The 17,440-nt window shown below is 49.2% G+C and overlaps 1 pseudogene; it reads left to right on the plus strand.

The window, feature by feature from the left end:
* The first annotated feature begins 7,655 nt into the window (after positions 1-7,655).
* Positions 7,656-8,171, plus strand: LOC119333005 (annotated as a pseudogene).
* The last annotated feature ends 9,269 nt before the right edge of the window (positions 8,172-17,440 follow it).

A 17,440-nucleotide genomic window follows, 5' to 3' on the forward strand; every position in this document is an offset into this window, starting at 1 on the left:
CCAGGTGGAACAGTTAAAATTAGCACGATAATGATATACCCGACCATGCTAGGAATAACTTGAAGAATTATTAAACTCGTAAGCAATGAAAATAGCTTAGAGCTATTGAATCAAAGTGCGGAATCAATTCACTTATCGGTGTTCTCGAGTGACCAATAACTCGGAACCCAGGGCAATCTGAAATCGCTGAGGAGTAATACTAGATGAAGACTCATATGAAGCAACATAGTTCTTTGTTATTCTCGAGATACCAGAGGGTAACACTCGAAAAAAGATCAAAATAGAGGTTGCGGAGATGCACTGATCTGCAGAAGACAAGTGCTTTAACTTGTCTGAGAAATGGAATTTAAAAGGGGAACAATCATGGTCCGAACCACGGTTGCAAAGGACCAAACATAGATACCGTAAGAACAAATAATAAGGGGATCATTATATCACAAGAAGCTTCCATGATAAGATCCACATTAGGTCCATGGGCATGGACACAAAGTTCAAGGTTGACTCCCACTTCTCCAATGCATAACCTTTCATTCACTTCTCGCGTTCAATGAAGTTGTAGTGTTGAAATGTTATCTGGCAAAACACCAGAAGAGTATGACTCATGAAAACTCTCGGGTCCCCATGGATTAAGGAAGGCATAGGTTCAACCCATAGGGGCATCTTAGGAACATATACCACAAACTCCAAGAGTAAATAACACAAGCTCGGAAGGTAGAGCATGTTTGACAAAAGCAGAGGGTACAAATTGTCAAAGACATTATGTATCCTGGGAATAACTCACAAGAATTTTGAATGCTAAGGATACTATCGGATAATAACCCAGCAATGGGCCTGCCGGTCCAAAATGTAGCTGATGTGAGTATCGGTACTCAATCAGAGGAAGAAAGAATGCAAAGGCATCGGATTGTAGAACATCAGAATAATTCGATGCTTAGATAACAAAGGAATTATGATTTCCAAAACGAAGGATCAGAAGCAGACGCTCTGATCCAGGATGGATAAGTAGAATAGACCTAGGGGCACAATCGACGACAAATAGATTGGTCAAGAACCAGCTCATGTTCGAAATGACGTCTGAGCCGGAAAGATAATTTAGAAGGATCAACTGATGATTGCGTGCTTTCACACACATGTTGAATCGATAGGATCAAAATGATGGTGTCAAAGGATACTAATGAATATTGCTACACATATGGAAAGCATCCATAATGCAAGCAGACAAGTATTTGTAGAGCAATAGTTTAAAGAGGATTTTCGGAAGATCACATAGTATTTCTAAGAATTTTGTGAAACACTCAAACAACTGGGGATGGAGAATCTTCGGTAATTGAGAGGAATTATTCGTAGGGGTATCCATGTGGCAAGGAACTTCAAGGCAATTACAGAAGGGGTTCTCGGGACAACGAAGAGTATTTCGGGGCATCTTTTAGAAACGAGAGCAACTAGGGACAAAGGTATGAACGACAACTGTATGCACTTATCCATAAGGATATATCAGTGGCAGGGAATTGCAAAGGCGGTGGGCACAAGGGTCTCGAGAAAACATCAAAGAGTATCTTCGGAATCTTCTGATGAAGCAAGCGATCATCTGGAATGAAGGGGCTCTCCAGTAGGAAGTGGTTACGAGAACCTAAAGTTAGAATTAGTAAAATCCTTAAGCCGAATAGAAGAGAGATCAGAATCCCAGAGTATAGACGAGGAATAAAAGATCCTAATACCACCCAATGGCGACGTGGGCCCGTAAGACACACAGCCAATGTTAGTAAAAGTTTTTCAGTGACTAGAGTCAACTTCGGCCAAGGAGTTGGAAAGGGGAATTCCTACAGGCAGTCGGCTCTGATACCAACTTGTGACGCCCTCGATTCAATCGTACACTAATCATACACGTAAATGTGTACGATCAAGATCAAGGACTCACGGGAAGATATCACAACACAACTCTAGACACAAATTAAAATAATACAAGCTTTATATTACAAGCCAGGGGCCTCGAGGGCTCGAATACATAAACTCGAATACACAAGAGTCAGCAGAAGCAACAACATCTGAGTACAGACATGAGTTAAACAAGTTTGCCTTAAGAAGGCTAGCACAAAAGCAACATCGATCGAAAAGGCAAGGCCTCCTGCCTGGGAGCCTCCTAACTACTCCTGGTTGTCGGCAGTCTTCACGTAGTAGTAGGCGCCCTCATGGTAGTAGCAAACATCGTCAAAGGTGGCGTCTGGATCCTGGGCTCTGACATCTGGTTGCGTCAACCGGAAAGAAGAAGAAAGGAGGAAAAGGGAAAGCAAAGCAACCGTGAGTACTCATCCAAAGTACTCGCAAGCAAGGACCTACACTACATATGCAACATTATCAAAGGAAGGCTGTATATGTGGACTGGGCTGCAGAAATGCCAGAATAGAGAGAAGGCCTAGTCCTATCGAAGACTAGCATCTTCTGGAAACCACCATCTTGCAGCAAACAAGAGGGAGTAGAGTAGCATAAAGTAAAGTGGTAGTAGTGTTATCAACCTCGGCCAGAGATCCTTTCTCGACTCCCTGCGAGAAAGCAATCCCAGAGCCATACTATCCAGTTATCATCAGAATCAAAACCTCATCATCATCCAGTTCTCATCACAAGTATCCAGTTCTAGTTGTATCGATCGGGATACAACTCCAAGTGTCTGTTACCGTAGGACAGGCTATCGATAGATGTTTTCTTCCCTGCAGGGGTGCACCAACTTACCCACCACGCTCGCTTAACTCCGGCCGGAGACACTTTCTTGGGTCATGCCCGGCCTCGGCCAAACAATACGCCGCAACCCGACCTAGGCTTAATAGAGAGGTCAAGCACGCCGGACTAAACCTATGCCCCCAGGGGTCATGGGCCATCGCCCCGGGAACTCCTGCACGTTGCGTGGGCGGCCGGTGAGCAGACCTAGCTACCTCCCTAAAAAGGCAGGAGCTTACCAGTCCAACCCGGCGCGCGCCGCTCCGTCGTTGACGTCTATTAAGCTTCGGCTGATGTACACGACGCAGAACGCCCATACTATGCCCACGTGATGGTTAGTGCTATCAGGCCAAAGGCCCCTCGGATCAAATATCCAATCGTAGTGGATTAGGAACGCGCGGTAACAAGCAGAGACTCACGAAAGATGTGACCCCGTTGCCCCGTCTCGAGGACTTGCGGCAAGGGCTAAGAATGCCCGGCCACGCCTCGTAATTATCTCTCGGGCACCTTCCAGGTCAACCCGACTCCACATCACTCGCAATTATGCTCCCGCGGGTACCCCTCAGGGTCGACCCGTCTTTAGTAACATGGTTCAGTGTAAAGTCATAGTATTCATAGTAACTGTGTGTCTAAACATCAAGGGGAAAACCAGAGGAATCACCCCCGGTGAACTCCACTCAATGTAATCATCAAGGTGAACGTAAGAGGAATCACCCCCGAGGTTCACACTTGAGGGGTTGCACGACAAAGTCGTATCGGAAGAGATTAAGGCGGAATCACCCTCGATGACCACGACCGAATAGCTACACTACAGGGTTAACATCAGAAGTGTTGTAGAGGTCTCACCCTCGGCACTCGATAGTATCCCGGTAGTGTCGAGCAACTAAGGGGAAAGTGATGTGCGGTGCCGGGGCCTGGTCTTCGATCCCGTTGATCGGGTCTTCAATGATGAAGCAGGGGCAACAAGGACAAGGTGTGGGGGTCACTGATGGATACCTAACCAACCTATACTAAGCAGTTTAGAATAAGCAGGTAGGTATCAATAAGCAGGTACAAAAGCAGGCTATGCATCAGAATAGGAGCAAATAATAACAGTAGCAAAATCTAATGCAAGCATGAGAGTATAGAATGGGCGATATCGGGATGATCAAAGGGGGGGCTTGCCTGGTTGCTCTGGCAAGGAGGGGTCGTCGTCGACGTAGTCGGTCACAGGGGCGGCATCAGTTTCGGGGTCTACCGGAGAGAAGAGGGTGAAGAAACAGTAAATATAAAGCAGGCATAGCATCACAAAGCATAACATGGCAACAAGCTGTGCCGGGTGTGACCTAACGTAAGGCTACACGATATAGGAGAAGGGGAAATTCAACCGGGAATGTTTTCCCGGTTCCGGACCTGTGTCATACGGATGACCGGAGGGGGAATGCCCCATGTTCAGCATGCTAGGGGCATGTGACAGATGAACGGACCGCGTATTCGGATTCGTTGGAATTTTCTGAGCAACTTTCATATAGAAAACATTTTCATCGGAGTTACAGTTTAATTACTATGAATTTTTAAAGTTTAAACAATATTCTAGAATTATTCAAAAATAACAGAAAAGGAATATGACGTCATCATGACGTGCTGATGACGTCGGTAGTCAACAGACTCGCTGACCAGGTCAAACAGACCAGCGGGACCCACATGTCATAGACAGAGGGCTAACAGTGGGTTATTTTAAAAGAACAGGGGGGGTTAATTAGCAGTTGGGCCCCACATGTAAATGACTAATTAGCTAAACTAATTACTTTTAAATATAAAACTGGTTTAGTTAAATTGAATATGCGGCGGGGCCCGCATGTCAGTGGGCCAGAGTGCCCAGTCAGCAGTTGACCGAAGTCAACAGGTCAGCGACCCAGCGGGTGGCCCCAGCCGGCCAGGTCAGCAGTGGTGCCGGAGCTAGCTCCGGCGACCAAAGCAACAGCGGCGCCTCGCCGGAGTTGGCTGAGGCCGCACTACAGGGGGCCTCAGGACCTGCGGCTTGGACCTAAGGGCGCGGCCCGGCACCGCGCACACAATGGTGACGACGACCGACGCCGGGGACGGCCGAAGCATCGCCGGCGGCGAGCAGCGGCGGCAGCGGCGTTCGGGAGCATGTCGGGAAAAGCCTACGGGGCGCCAAATCGGTCGCGGCTGGTCGCGCTCGAATGGACCTTCGACGCCGCATCCATCTACGGTGGTGGGGCGGCCCGTAACGGGCTGGAACGACGGCGGCGAGTGGCGGGGCGGACGCTGGCGTTCGGCCGCGGTTGGAGACGAGGCTAGAGGGCGCGCGAGAGGGAACAGAGAGGGAGAAGGATGAAGGGCTCACTGAGCGGCACAAGGAGGCCGGTGATAGGCTTAGTAGCAGCAGGGGGGGTCGCCGGAGAGGAGGAAGATGGCGGCGACCGTGGTGGACGGAGGTTGACGACGGGGAGGCAGTGGGTTCCCTGGTGGCTTCCGACCCGAGCCCGTGGTCTGGGAGGACATAGCAGAGGTCGGCGAGGCAGGTGGACACGCCGGAGGCGCCCGGGGACGGCAGTGGCCGCGATGGTGGCATGACGACGGCGACGAAAGCGTCGGCCCCTTTCTCCAGATCGGCAGAGCGGGAGTGAGGAAGAGGGGAGAGGTGGATCTGGGAGATGAGGAGGCAAGTGGGGAGGGGAGACGGGGAAGCCCGAGGCGTCGGGGGATCTTATCCCCTCGTCGATGACGCCGGTGAGCCGGTCCGGTGGCGACCGCGACCGAGCGGTCGGTCGAGCAGTAGAAGACGACCGAGGGTGGGGGTTGGGCTGCTGGGCAGATCCCCAGGGCAGCGAGGAGGAGGGGGCTGTGGGCCGTCCGGCTGGCCGAGGTGGGCCGAGGCCCAAGGGGAGGCCAGGGCTCTCCCACCCCTTCTTCTTTCCTTTGCCTTTTTCTTTTCGTTTTTCTTATCTGGAAATCAAAAGCTACTGCTTTGCAATTATTCCGAGCACCAAATGTCTCTTGTAAAATGTGCCACATGCCACAATAAATAATGTGCAATATTGTGAAGTTGCACAAAATTGTTTTGAGCATTTGGAAATGATTACACACTTTTAGGAATTGAAAAGGCCAATTTAATTGTTGCTGGACCACTCAAATAATTTCCAGGAGCATTTTTGGAATCGAACAGAGGTAGGTTTCATCATGACAAATACTTAGGGAATATTTGCCACATTGTGAACTATTTTTCTGGCTCATTTTAAGATGCAAATAATTGACTTGCAATTTGAATTGAATTGGACTTGATTTTTGGACAAGTGGCATTTTGGCTTAGGAAAGCATGACGACAAGGCATCATTAGAGGGGATTACTGTAGCAAGATTCTCGGGGCGTTACACTTGCGCGCGCGCGAAAAGGCGCCAGCTCGCGCGCCATTTTTTGCGCACCGCTTCCGGCGCGCCTATAAAGTGTGGCGCGCACCACGCGCCTCTCCACGCCTCCTCTTCTCCTCTTTCTCTCTCTCTCTCTCTGCCACGCGCCGCTCCAGCGCCCCGCCACCGACGCGCCGCCATACCGCCGCGCCGCCGAGGAGCGTCCGGCTACCGCGGCGTCCGCCTGCGCCTCAACGGCGGCTACTACACGGAGATACGCTCCGGCAATCTCCGGCTCGGCCTCGGCACGTACGGGACGGCGCGCGAGGCCGGCCACGCGTACGACGCGGCGGCGTGGCGCCTAGGCCGGCCGCGCGGCCAGATGAACTTCCAAAATGTGTACATGCTCCAGCAAGCGCTCGACCGTGCCCCGCCGCCGCGTCTGAACACGGCACAAGACCGTGCGGATCACGCCGAGCGGCAGCGCCGCCTCCTCGTCGCCCAGGAGGACGAGCGGGTCATGGCGGAGTGGCGCCACCCCCACCCGGAGGACGTCGCCTACGAGCAGGCCTACTGGGCAAGGCGTCGCGAGGAGGACACGCGAAGGCGCCGCGAGGCGCGGTTGGACAGGCGTCGGCGCAAGGCGTTGGCGAACGCGCAGTCCGATCTTGTTGCAGCAGGTGGGCAGTCGTTCTTCACGCCGAACGATGATCGGTGGTTGGACATCTGGCTGGATACCTCGGACGACACCGCCGAGGAGGATAATGGTGATGATAGCGACTTAGAGTAGTTTTTTTATGTAATCTATCTCGTTTGTTATCGTTTGTCGTTTTTAATTATTATGCAATCTATGTTTCGAATGTAAAATACCTTTGTATCGTTTTAAAATCTATGCAATCTATCTATTTTCCAATGCCTACATTTAGCCTAAAATGAGCGTGCGCTGTTTTTTTTTGCGCGCTGCATTTTAGCGCGGCTGCTGGAGCGGGCGCAGCACGCCGCGCCAAACCAGCCGATGCGCACGCGGCATATGTGTTTTTTGCGCGCGGCACGACCGGCGCCTGTTGGAGATGCTCTTAGGCGATCCATCATGGCATGGACCGTCTCCCATAGTGGATTCCGTTTGAGTCCTGGGGAGGACGTGGACGTACATTCGTCGCCCCGGCCGCCGTGCCCCCGGCCATCCAGCACGTACCCCCGATCGTAGCACGTTACAACGACCGATCACCGCATAGCCAGAGTCAGCTAGCGCCTCCCCCGGTTGAACTCCATCGACGCCGTCGTGCATGCCGTCACCCCCCGCCCCGTGGCCTCGTACCGTTTGTACGTGCCTCTTCGCTCCCTCCACCTATCACGACCCAGCACCGATTCAGTCGTCGTCTTCTACCCTGCGACCGTGACCAATACCATATCGAATTTGCTCACTATCACTACCCACCACGTAGCCACGTACACAAAGCCTGTACATGCATATATATAAGTGGTCAGTGTCAGTGCAAACAACAGCCACTCTCTCGCGCCTTTAGAACCCACGAGTACGTACGCACCGTCGATCAACTTGATTGATTTCTCTCTCCGTCCCGGCCGGCCATGAGGAGCTCCGTGCACGTGCCTGCCGCGGTGGAGGCGCTGCTGGGCCACCCGGTGGCGGCCCTGTCGGAGAGGCCGGCGCCGCGGCTGACGCGGCTGCTGGTGAACGTGACGGTGGAGCAGAGCCTGTGGCCGGTGCACGTGCTGCTGGGCGCCGATGCTACGGTGGCCGACCTGGCACGCACCGCCGTCGCGGTCTATGCCGCCGAGGGTCGCAGGCCGCCGCTCCCCGCTGACGACGGCGCCACCGACGCGGCCGCGCGGTTCGAGCTGCATCTCTCCAAGTACACCCTCGACGGTAAGTAAGATCCAGGCCGCGTTGCGTACGCCTCTCTTCCAGTTTCTCCTTTAAACCTGCCCGGCCTCCTGAATTAATCAAGCTTCCGTTGATGCAGCTCTGGAGCCGGACGCAAAGGTGGTGGACTTGGGCTCTCGCAACTTCTTCCTCTGCGCCCCCAGGTCGAGGCTGAGATCAGATCATCATCTGCTTCTTCGCTCATCACTGACATGTCTTGATGTCTGAAGGAATGTAGTGTGTGCCATGTAAAACGAGTTGGCATTTCGGCATATGTGGAGCATAACTGACGTCCGATATTTCTTTGGTTGATCGGTCTGCCAGATCCTCTGCATCAATATGTACGTAGTGTTAGCTTAGGTATACGTACAGTTCGGCCAAGGAACGATACATATAGATACATGTCCGGCGTATTTACGAGCTTGAGATATGTACGTGGCGACGTTGTATGTATACAGCTGCAAATTGCAACGTACTCCCTTCGTAAAAGAAATATAAGACCGTTTAGATCACTATGGAGGGAGTATATGTATGTACATAGTGCCATCGAAGGACCATCTTGTCCGTGAGGCACACGCAACTGAAGTGTTTAATCTGTGATGTTGATTATGTTTTGTGTTTCTTCCGAATTCTGATGGCATCATTCAGCATAACAAGGACTTGTGACAGATATAGATGTAATCTCTGTACCTGTCGTGGTACAGTGACAGGGGCTATCTTCATGTGACAGGGGCATAAAAAGTATGTATGGTGCAAATATATATTCAATGTAGATTCTAATGGTATTGATGTCATGTTGTGGATGTCAATCATTTTTTGTATAAACTTGATCTAAGTTTGACGTGAAACAAAGCTAATATGTAGCGTAAAACACAGAGGGAGTAGTTCGATTGGCTAGTTATAGTGGGAGTAACTTAGCTAGTAAATAACGCACCCCATGTAAATTTGCTTTGGTGGCATGTAGTTAACGAGAAGAGAGAGGTTGTTAGTTCATTCAAATATGTTACCATAACATAGTGCTTCCCAAGAAAAAATGAATCTACGGGCTAATAAATGAAGCTATATCACACTACTAGTACTATGATACTTTTCACTATAAAGCTAATAGTATATGTTACTCCCACTATGACCAACCATACCAATCTGATGACTCAATTTCCAAGTTTCCACTGGTTGTTGGTTTCCACCACCATGAATCAATGTACTAGCCAATAGCATGACCTCCACAACATTCAACCATGCAGATCAACTGTTTATTAATTATTTATGTGGAAGCATGCATATTACTCGCCGAATAATAAATTTGTTTCTAGTGGTCCACAACACTCAAGACATAGCAGAAAAGCCGAAGCAGAACATGTGCCTCTTCTGGCCAGAGAGGGAGTTAGAGGAGCACCATAGTTCAAAGAAGGAAGAAGGGGACTAGTTAATAGCCAGCCACGATGTAATACAGCTCCATAGGAGTTTAGCCAAATGAAAGTTTAAGAACACATGGTTGGTGCCCTCCCTAGCCCCACAAAGTTTACAAAAACCGGCCCGGGACCGTTACGCTTGCGAATCTGATACACCGTGGGAAGAAGGACACGAATGACCTGCCACATAAAGATTTTGATCTCAAGGGGCATTCTAGCACGCCAAACATCCTTGAATCTTGGGGAAGGAGAATTTCCAATAAATGTGAAATAGAGCGCACAGAAAAATGGCCCGAGGCCGAGTGATTAGGCTCACCCCAACATTCCATGCATGGCTGTGCTTTTATCACTTCTTTTGTAGTCATCTTCCGGCATTTTTTTTAAACGCCTACCTTTTGCCATGATGGTGGGACCAAACCCAACACTTTTAGTATATTTTTTATGTTGCGCTTGAGTTCAACCCTTTATGTGGTTGAAGACATTAACAATTCGTTGATCTTTCGAAGAGAATCCACTTCTCCTCCTACCATTGAATAATGTTAAATATCCAGAGAGAGAGAGAGAGACAACCCTGTGATTTGAAGTGAACAGGAACCGATAATCTTGAAAGGAATATAAAATATCCTAAAATAACATGTATAAGACAAGAAAATACACCACTTCATAGAGCTAATCCGGCCCATCAGTAATCAGAATCGTTACTCCGCTAAGGTCTCACGAAATTCAACTTGAACATCTTAGAATATCCTAGCTTCATTCATCTAGCTAACTTGAAGCAAACATATATGTGAATGTGTTAGAATAAATCCGAGGCATACCGTCGATTTACCGAGGACCAAGCAATCACACCAGCACGGCACCGAGATTTGTTAACGAGGTTCACCATCATGGCTACATCCCCGGGGCCTGACTACGGGCACTCCTCCCCGTGACACCGTCACAATACCGCACCCCGGCCGCCCGGGCGCTGGCACACGCTGCCGGCTCCCCCGCGTGCCCGTGCTATTATGTTGGCATATGTTACATCGTGTGTCTACCCCCGATATATATGAGAGGCCTAGGATACAGGTGTCCTATTAGGACACAACTCCTACCCTGTCTACACACAGTCCAAAACCAAGTCCAACTGTAACCTACCTTGTACAATAATATTCGACATAATTCTAACAAATTCCACCTTGGCGAATATTCTCCACCACCTTGAATTCGTCCGTGCGTCGAACCTCCATGTACATTGGACTTGAGATACGCCATGAGCACCGCTGCTACTCCCAGACTCCATATGACTCCACCTGCAACTGTAGTCCCTTCTCTTCTTCTTCACAGTCAATACTCGAGCAAAATTAAGTTTCTCAATACTCTACCTTGTGCTCCCAACTTCCGAAGAATCCGTTCAACACCATCACACACCGACCACTGTCTGCGTGAAAATGAACAACTCACGTATTAAACGCCACAAATAAGAGTTATCTGAACTCAACATCACAGCTCTTTCTTGACCGTCTGTCTGAAACTTGAAGGAATTTCACCGTCGCCCTGTGTCACCCTGAGTCAAATTCACAGTTGTCTCATCCTTTTTCTGGATAGTCTCTGACATGTCCCACAGCTATAGCACTCCGCCTCCTTCTGTACTTGTCGCCCGCACTTTGCCATGTGCACTGAACACCACAGAATATACGGCCATGTACTCTCTCAGCTTTTGACAATTTTAGACTTTCCGCCACTTTCTCAGATTCTTTACGGTCAACTCTTGTCCATCAACTAGCACCGATAGACCTAGTCACCAACTTGAATCTAGTACTCGTCAACACTGCTTCAGCACCCTTGCATACTTTGTCTGACCACATGTCTGACCACCAGTGCCTTGGTCTGTCGCTGTGTCCCGTGCTTACCGCACGCCTCGCCGCTATTACCGCGTCGAGCCTCTGCTGTCCTGGTCGAGTCTCCCGGGTAGCTAGCCCCCACTGCCTCAACCCCCACTGCAGAGAACCACCGATCATCACCGACCGATGCCGAGTATCACGTCTCCATCAGACCACTGGTACCCAGTCTGAAACCACGTGTCTCTCGCTATCCCGCTGAAATAGGCTTCGATTCTCTGATATCTTACACCGTAGCCCCTCCATCAGCACAGAGTGAAGTCTTCCGTCAAACTCCAGCTCCACCTTCAACATGACTCCATGTAGCTGCGCCATGCTACCCCGCGCCTTGTCGACTTCAAGCTCTCATGTGTACACAACCTTGAATCAACCCTGCGCCATAGTCTGTCGAAGCCGCACAAGCCCTCAGACCTGCGCCACGTGTTTCCACGCCCCAGAAGTCGGCCACCATCAGCATCACGCTTCTGTGTCGTCGTCGCTGAAATCACCGCCGTCTTCTGCTTTGACCAACACCCATGTCAGTCCATCAGACAATCCAGTCCGACCCAGCCGAAATTATCCGACTGCAACCATGCTCCACCTTGCGCCATGACCATCCCCGCACATCTCAATGCATTGCTAGACGCCCTGTGTTTGCATGATCCTGTCACGACGCGCTCCAGACTCCTCCGAGCCTTATACGCATGTCGCCAGCATCGCCACCTGCACCATAGACCATCACGCTACCATCCACATACACAACCTGTGTACAAAGAAATAGAGCCAAAAATCCACCACATGAGCCTTCCTTTATACACTTGTCCGTGAAGATCAATGAAATAAACTCCCCACTCCACATGTGTTCCTGTAGGCTGTAGTTCTAGCTTTTCCTATCTCTTCTTCCGATGGATAGCACCGGTCTCCGTTGCGTAGCTCTTTTTTATAAACAAATCTCATGCACCTGTACGCAAGCGCCTCCACGTTTCAACTTGCATCGTTCGGCCAGCTCCACCTTGGCCTGCCAGCGCTGACCCATATGGTCCAGTCCACGTCTTGACCACGCTGGCCCCGCCTGGGCTTCAGCCCACCTGCGCTCACGTCTGCACAGCTCGTACTGAAACCGATCTCGATCGACTTGATCGATGATCTCGCCAAGACTCCGCTGCCTGGACGCTCCGCCACCGCTGATTCCGATCGATCTGGACTTGCACCAACGCCTCGCGCTGCCACGTGCGCATGCGCCTCGGCTGTATGCTCGCCCGTCGATCCACCGATCGATCGCCACAAGTCCCGCCTGCCGCTTGCATGATTCTGATTGCTTATTTTTTCGATCTCGTCGATAGCTTCCGTGCTCCACGACTTCCGCCGAAGGAATTTTCTTCCATCGATCAGCCTAGGCTTCAACCATTAATTCTTTCGCATGCCGTCACCGAAGCTTCATGACTCATCCACCTCTAGATCAATCTTCCACGACCTCAAATCGAACCTTGCTCATGATACCACTTGTTAGAATAAATCCGAGGCATACCGTCGATCTACCGAGGATCAAGCAATCACACCAGTACGACACCGAGATTTGTTAACGAGGTTCACCATCATGGCTACATCCCCGGGGCCTGACTACGGGCGCTCCTCCCCGTGACACTGTCACAATACCGCACCCCGGGCGCCCGGGCGCCGGCACACGCTGCCGGCTCCCCCGCGTGCCCGTGCTATTATGTTGGCATAGGTTACATCGTGTGTCTACCCCCGATATATATGAGAGGCCTAGGATACAGGTGTCCTATTAGGACACAACTCCTACCCTGTCTACACACAGTCCAAAACCAAGTCCAATTGTAACCTACCTTGTACAATAATATTCGACATAATTCTAACAGAATGGAATATACAATGTCTGCATGGCTCAATGTTTCATGGATGTCTAATTTTTCAGGAGCAACACAAATAACTTTAGCACAAACTGGCTACAGATATTTAACAATCCAATTATCCTTGGTCTCTCAGCAACATTGATAAATATGGGTAAAACTTGAAGACTAATAACTAGCTTCAGTAGACCAAATCAATTCAGATGCTTTGGTATTATAGTTTGACGGAGAAAAACTATCTTGAACAGGAACCCCATTACTTACACGTGCAAGGCTACAAGGAGGATGGGGCATGGCGAGGGAGAGAGAGGAGTGGCAAGGCCATTGACCATGATCTCTCAAGGGCTAGTCGAAGCCAATGGAGGGCTATGGCACACGTGCCGTCGGGAAAAAAATTCCAATACGGCCATGTCTTTTCTCTTATCAAGTGAGACCCAGCCACAAAGATGCCATGTGGAAACACCAATCTAAGAGCACTGTAGTTTTCTTCTTTCATGATTATCTTTCTTCCATTATCACGCATCCACAGTCAGTCGAGGAGCACCATCGTTCTCGAATGCCAATAGGATCAAGGCGATGCTGAGTGCAAAAGTGCATGAGTAGAAACATGTGCTCAGATGAGCTGCAAATACATGTAGCCGAAGAGAAGCCCAGAACACATGCACCATAGCTTGGTGTACCACATCCATGTTGCAACAATCTCCAAGGCTAGCAGAGACTGATAGGATCCTCATTCTCGTAGTTCGTAGCAAGTCTCAATGCAAAAAAAAAGTGTGACAGGCGTGGCCGTCTGCAAGAGCGCACGAGTATTACCGGCCATGGCGGTGGACACATCGTATCTGTTTGACGAATAATTGGTTGATGATTGGGCCAACAGCTATCTCGTGGGCAAGTTTCATATCACGGGTGAATGATTTCTACAAACGTGATTGATTCTGATTTCTGTAGATCTGGCACTGGTTTTGACAATAGAACTGCAGTAAAAATTGGGAAAAAAAGAGATTGCTATGCTTTGAGATATGTGTGGTCAAGTGGCATCTTTTGGACCGAGTCTCTCTTGACGAGAGGAACGACCTGATCGTATAAGATTTTTCTCCCATGCCATTGGAGCACGATGGCTCACGGTCGATAGAGAGCAAGTCTCCATCTCGCCACAATGTCGAAGACAAAGAGGTCATGGTGACAGACGAGTAACATATATGCACCCACATGCACAAATAGATAAGCATGCCAATGTAGAGAATTATGGATGTGATCTTCATCCATGCGTTTGATGTAGACAATGTCGAAGACATACGAGTACTATATGGCATTCAATCATGCAAATTAATAGCTTATTAATTGTGCATGTGGGTGCATATATATTACTCGTCTGTCTTCACCCCAGAAGAATCATGGTCTGTTAGCTGACACACACTTTTGTATCTATCATATCAAACAGTCATGGATGGGAAAGGCCAATGGTAGTAGTATGAATCTAGATGAGACGTGATAGAAAGATTATGCAACGGATTAGTAGTAGGGAATAGGAGACATCGGGAATCAGAGCACGGGTTTTGCTTCACCTCACATGCTCTAATGTATCCCTAGGATTAGGGACACTTCTCTATTTGGTCCCAAACACACAATGCACGTGGGGCTTCATTACCGGTAGGTGCCGCAAGAGAGATTCAAGGAAACAAACTCCACCACTTGCTATGCTCGAGAGTGTAGTTAAGTAATTAATTCATGCACATGCAGCTTTGCATATACTGGCAATTGTATTGAAGACTTCCAAAAAGAACTGCTCAGATTAATCCCTCACCGAAGCAAATCGCAATAGGTGGGTTGATAAGATCTGGCCCCGTGGCCATATGGTATCGTGCTGGCAACTCCGCAACAGTAGAAGCTAGTTAGCAAGATCTCTTGCTTGCGTAATTGAGAAGATGGCTCAATAGTGGACCTTGGCCATCATCGACAATAGGAGACACTGGCTTATTTAGAAACATCTGATGCAATTCATAAATAAAAGGTTGCTTTCCTTCTTCATAAGCGGAGCCATATACAGTTGTGATCGCAGTGACCAAGTTATTCTGTTTTTAACTATTCTAGTGATATTTCTCCAAAAGAAAACTATTCTAGTAACAAAGAAGGTTTTGATCTCCCAGCTAATTGTTTCTAGCACATAAATATGAACTGCAACCAAAATGCCACATTGTATTCCTTGGGATCTCCAGGTTATGCTAGATGGGAAGGTGTTTTGCTTTGCCCACTATATACTCATTCATGTCAATTCTTGTGCTTTGTCTTTTTTTTAGAAAAAGGGCTCTGGGAGAGCCTGACTTTGAATTAACAAATCCATCAACCAAATAGGATTGCATCGAACAAACAAAGGAACCGGAGGAAAAAGAAACAACAAGATGATACATGATGCTGTGTAAAAAGCTAACAGGCTACGACAAACTACTAGCAAAGATATGGAAACTAAAGCGTGAATGCAGCTGGAAGCCAGAGAAGCCCCCTGAAGCGAGCAGAGCACCACACAGGACACCAACACAAGCTGGGGAAGAAACATTCAGTAGCTGGAGGAGCGCCCTTGTTAGCTCCATGAGCTTTGGCCGTCGATGTCAACCTCCTCCACCTCAGACACTGTGGGACACCCCACGGACACTCCATATCTTCGCCTTTTTTATTTTTCTTCTTTCAAAGCACCATCTTCCAGCAAAGCTCTCCACTGAGCTCAAGTTTGTCAAGGTACCCATGTGGGCATTGAGTTTTGTGGTAATTGCGCCAATTTGTTGGGCTCAATCTGACTTATAAAAGCTGGCCCTGCACAATAGTAAATTTCTTTATAACCGGGCATCTGCCTTCCCCACTAAATTTTCAACGAAAACAACAAAATTCTTGCAACATAGCAAAAGGACATGTCGAAGGGAAAGAAAACAACAACGTTCCCAGTACTTGGAGCTCAGTCGAAGTCCGGGACAAGCTAGCCTACCTGCCCATTTGTCAGTTAGGCGACCGATCATGGGCCGTTTCCACAGTAGACTCAGTTCGAGTCTCGGGAAGACGTGGACGTATATTCATTGTCCCGGCCGCCGTGTCCCCGGCCATCCAGCACGTTCCCCCCGACCGTAGCACGTAACGACCACCAATCACGGCGTAGCCAGAGTCAGACAGCGCATCCCCCCGGTTGAGCTCCATCATGGCCGTCGTGCATGCCATAATCCCATCGTGTGCGCGTCAGCGGGTCCGCGGGGCTGGGTCACGGCGGTGTGCGTGTGTGTAGCGTATGTGCGCAGGTGTGTATGGCGTGGTGGTAGAGCCACGTGAGCTAGCTAGGCAGGTGGATTAGCATTATGCTGCGGGCGGCCGCGGTGTGCGTGTTGGTGCGAGATGTGTGCGCGGCCGAAGCGCTCGCGTCAAGCATCTGAGTGTGGCGTGCATGTAGCTATCCAGTACTTAGTTCGTGGGCTCGTTAGCTGAACGCCAGGTCGTGTTGGTTATGCATGTATGCGTGAGACTACTTGAAGACTTGTAAGCTGGTTGCTTTGGCAAGGTGAATACAAGTGAGAAAAGGGCTGTATGTGCGGCCGGAAAAATTCGGTGTTTCTTCTACCTTCGTCCGGTGAGAATGAGGGTTGCGGCAACGACAAGGCCAACACAGAGATCAGATCAGCATCTGCCTCTTCACTCAGCACTGCCATGTCTTGATACCTGAAAGAGAGAGAGAGTAGTGCTGTAAAAATGGTGGTGAGAAGTTAGAACCCGACGTCTCGACCCATGTATGGTCGTGTACAGTGTAACTAACGTCCGATCCTCTGGATCAGCACGTAGTGTTAGGTTAGGTACGGTTTGGCAAAGACACGATACATATACGAACAGGTGATGCTGTACTAACTAAGACAACTCGAGTCATGCATAACCTATAGACATGTATCCTCACAAAAACAAAACCAGACTAGTCCTAGTTAGCAGAGCTCATGCATAACCTATAGTCATGTACCCTCACAAAAACAAAACCTATTCATGTAGATCTTAATAGGATGGTTCAGTAACTTAGTATCATGTTTTTTTCATTGCAAATTTTTGTAGATAGCTTACCAAGCTGATCGCTTGGTGTAACTTAGTACCATGTTAGTAAGTGCAAATTCACCGTTGTCGTCTTGCTCGTGTTGTTGAAGAGTACATGTCTTGGTAAGCCGGCTTTTTCCTATTTCAATTCTGTTTTCCTGAATCAAGGGAGTCAGAGAGGCACCCAAGGTCCATTGAGTCTCTTCCAGTGAAAAATATATGTTTGTTCAGTTGTTCATTTGCCGACTAGCCGAGTGCGACCAAGATTCAGTTCATAAAGTATGTATGATCCTAA

This window comes from Triticum dicoccoides, chromosome 7A (genome assembly GCF_002162155.2).
Source record: "Triticum dicoccoides isolate Atlit2015 ecotype Zavitan chromosome 7A, WEW_v2.0, whole genome shotgun sequence".
Lineage (NCBI taxonomy): Eukaryota > Viridiplantae > Streptophyta > Magnoliopsida > Poales > Poaceae > Triticum > Triticum dicoccoides.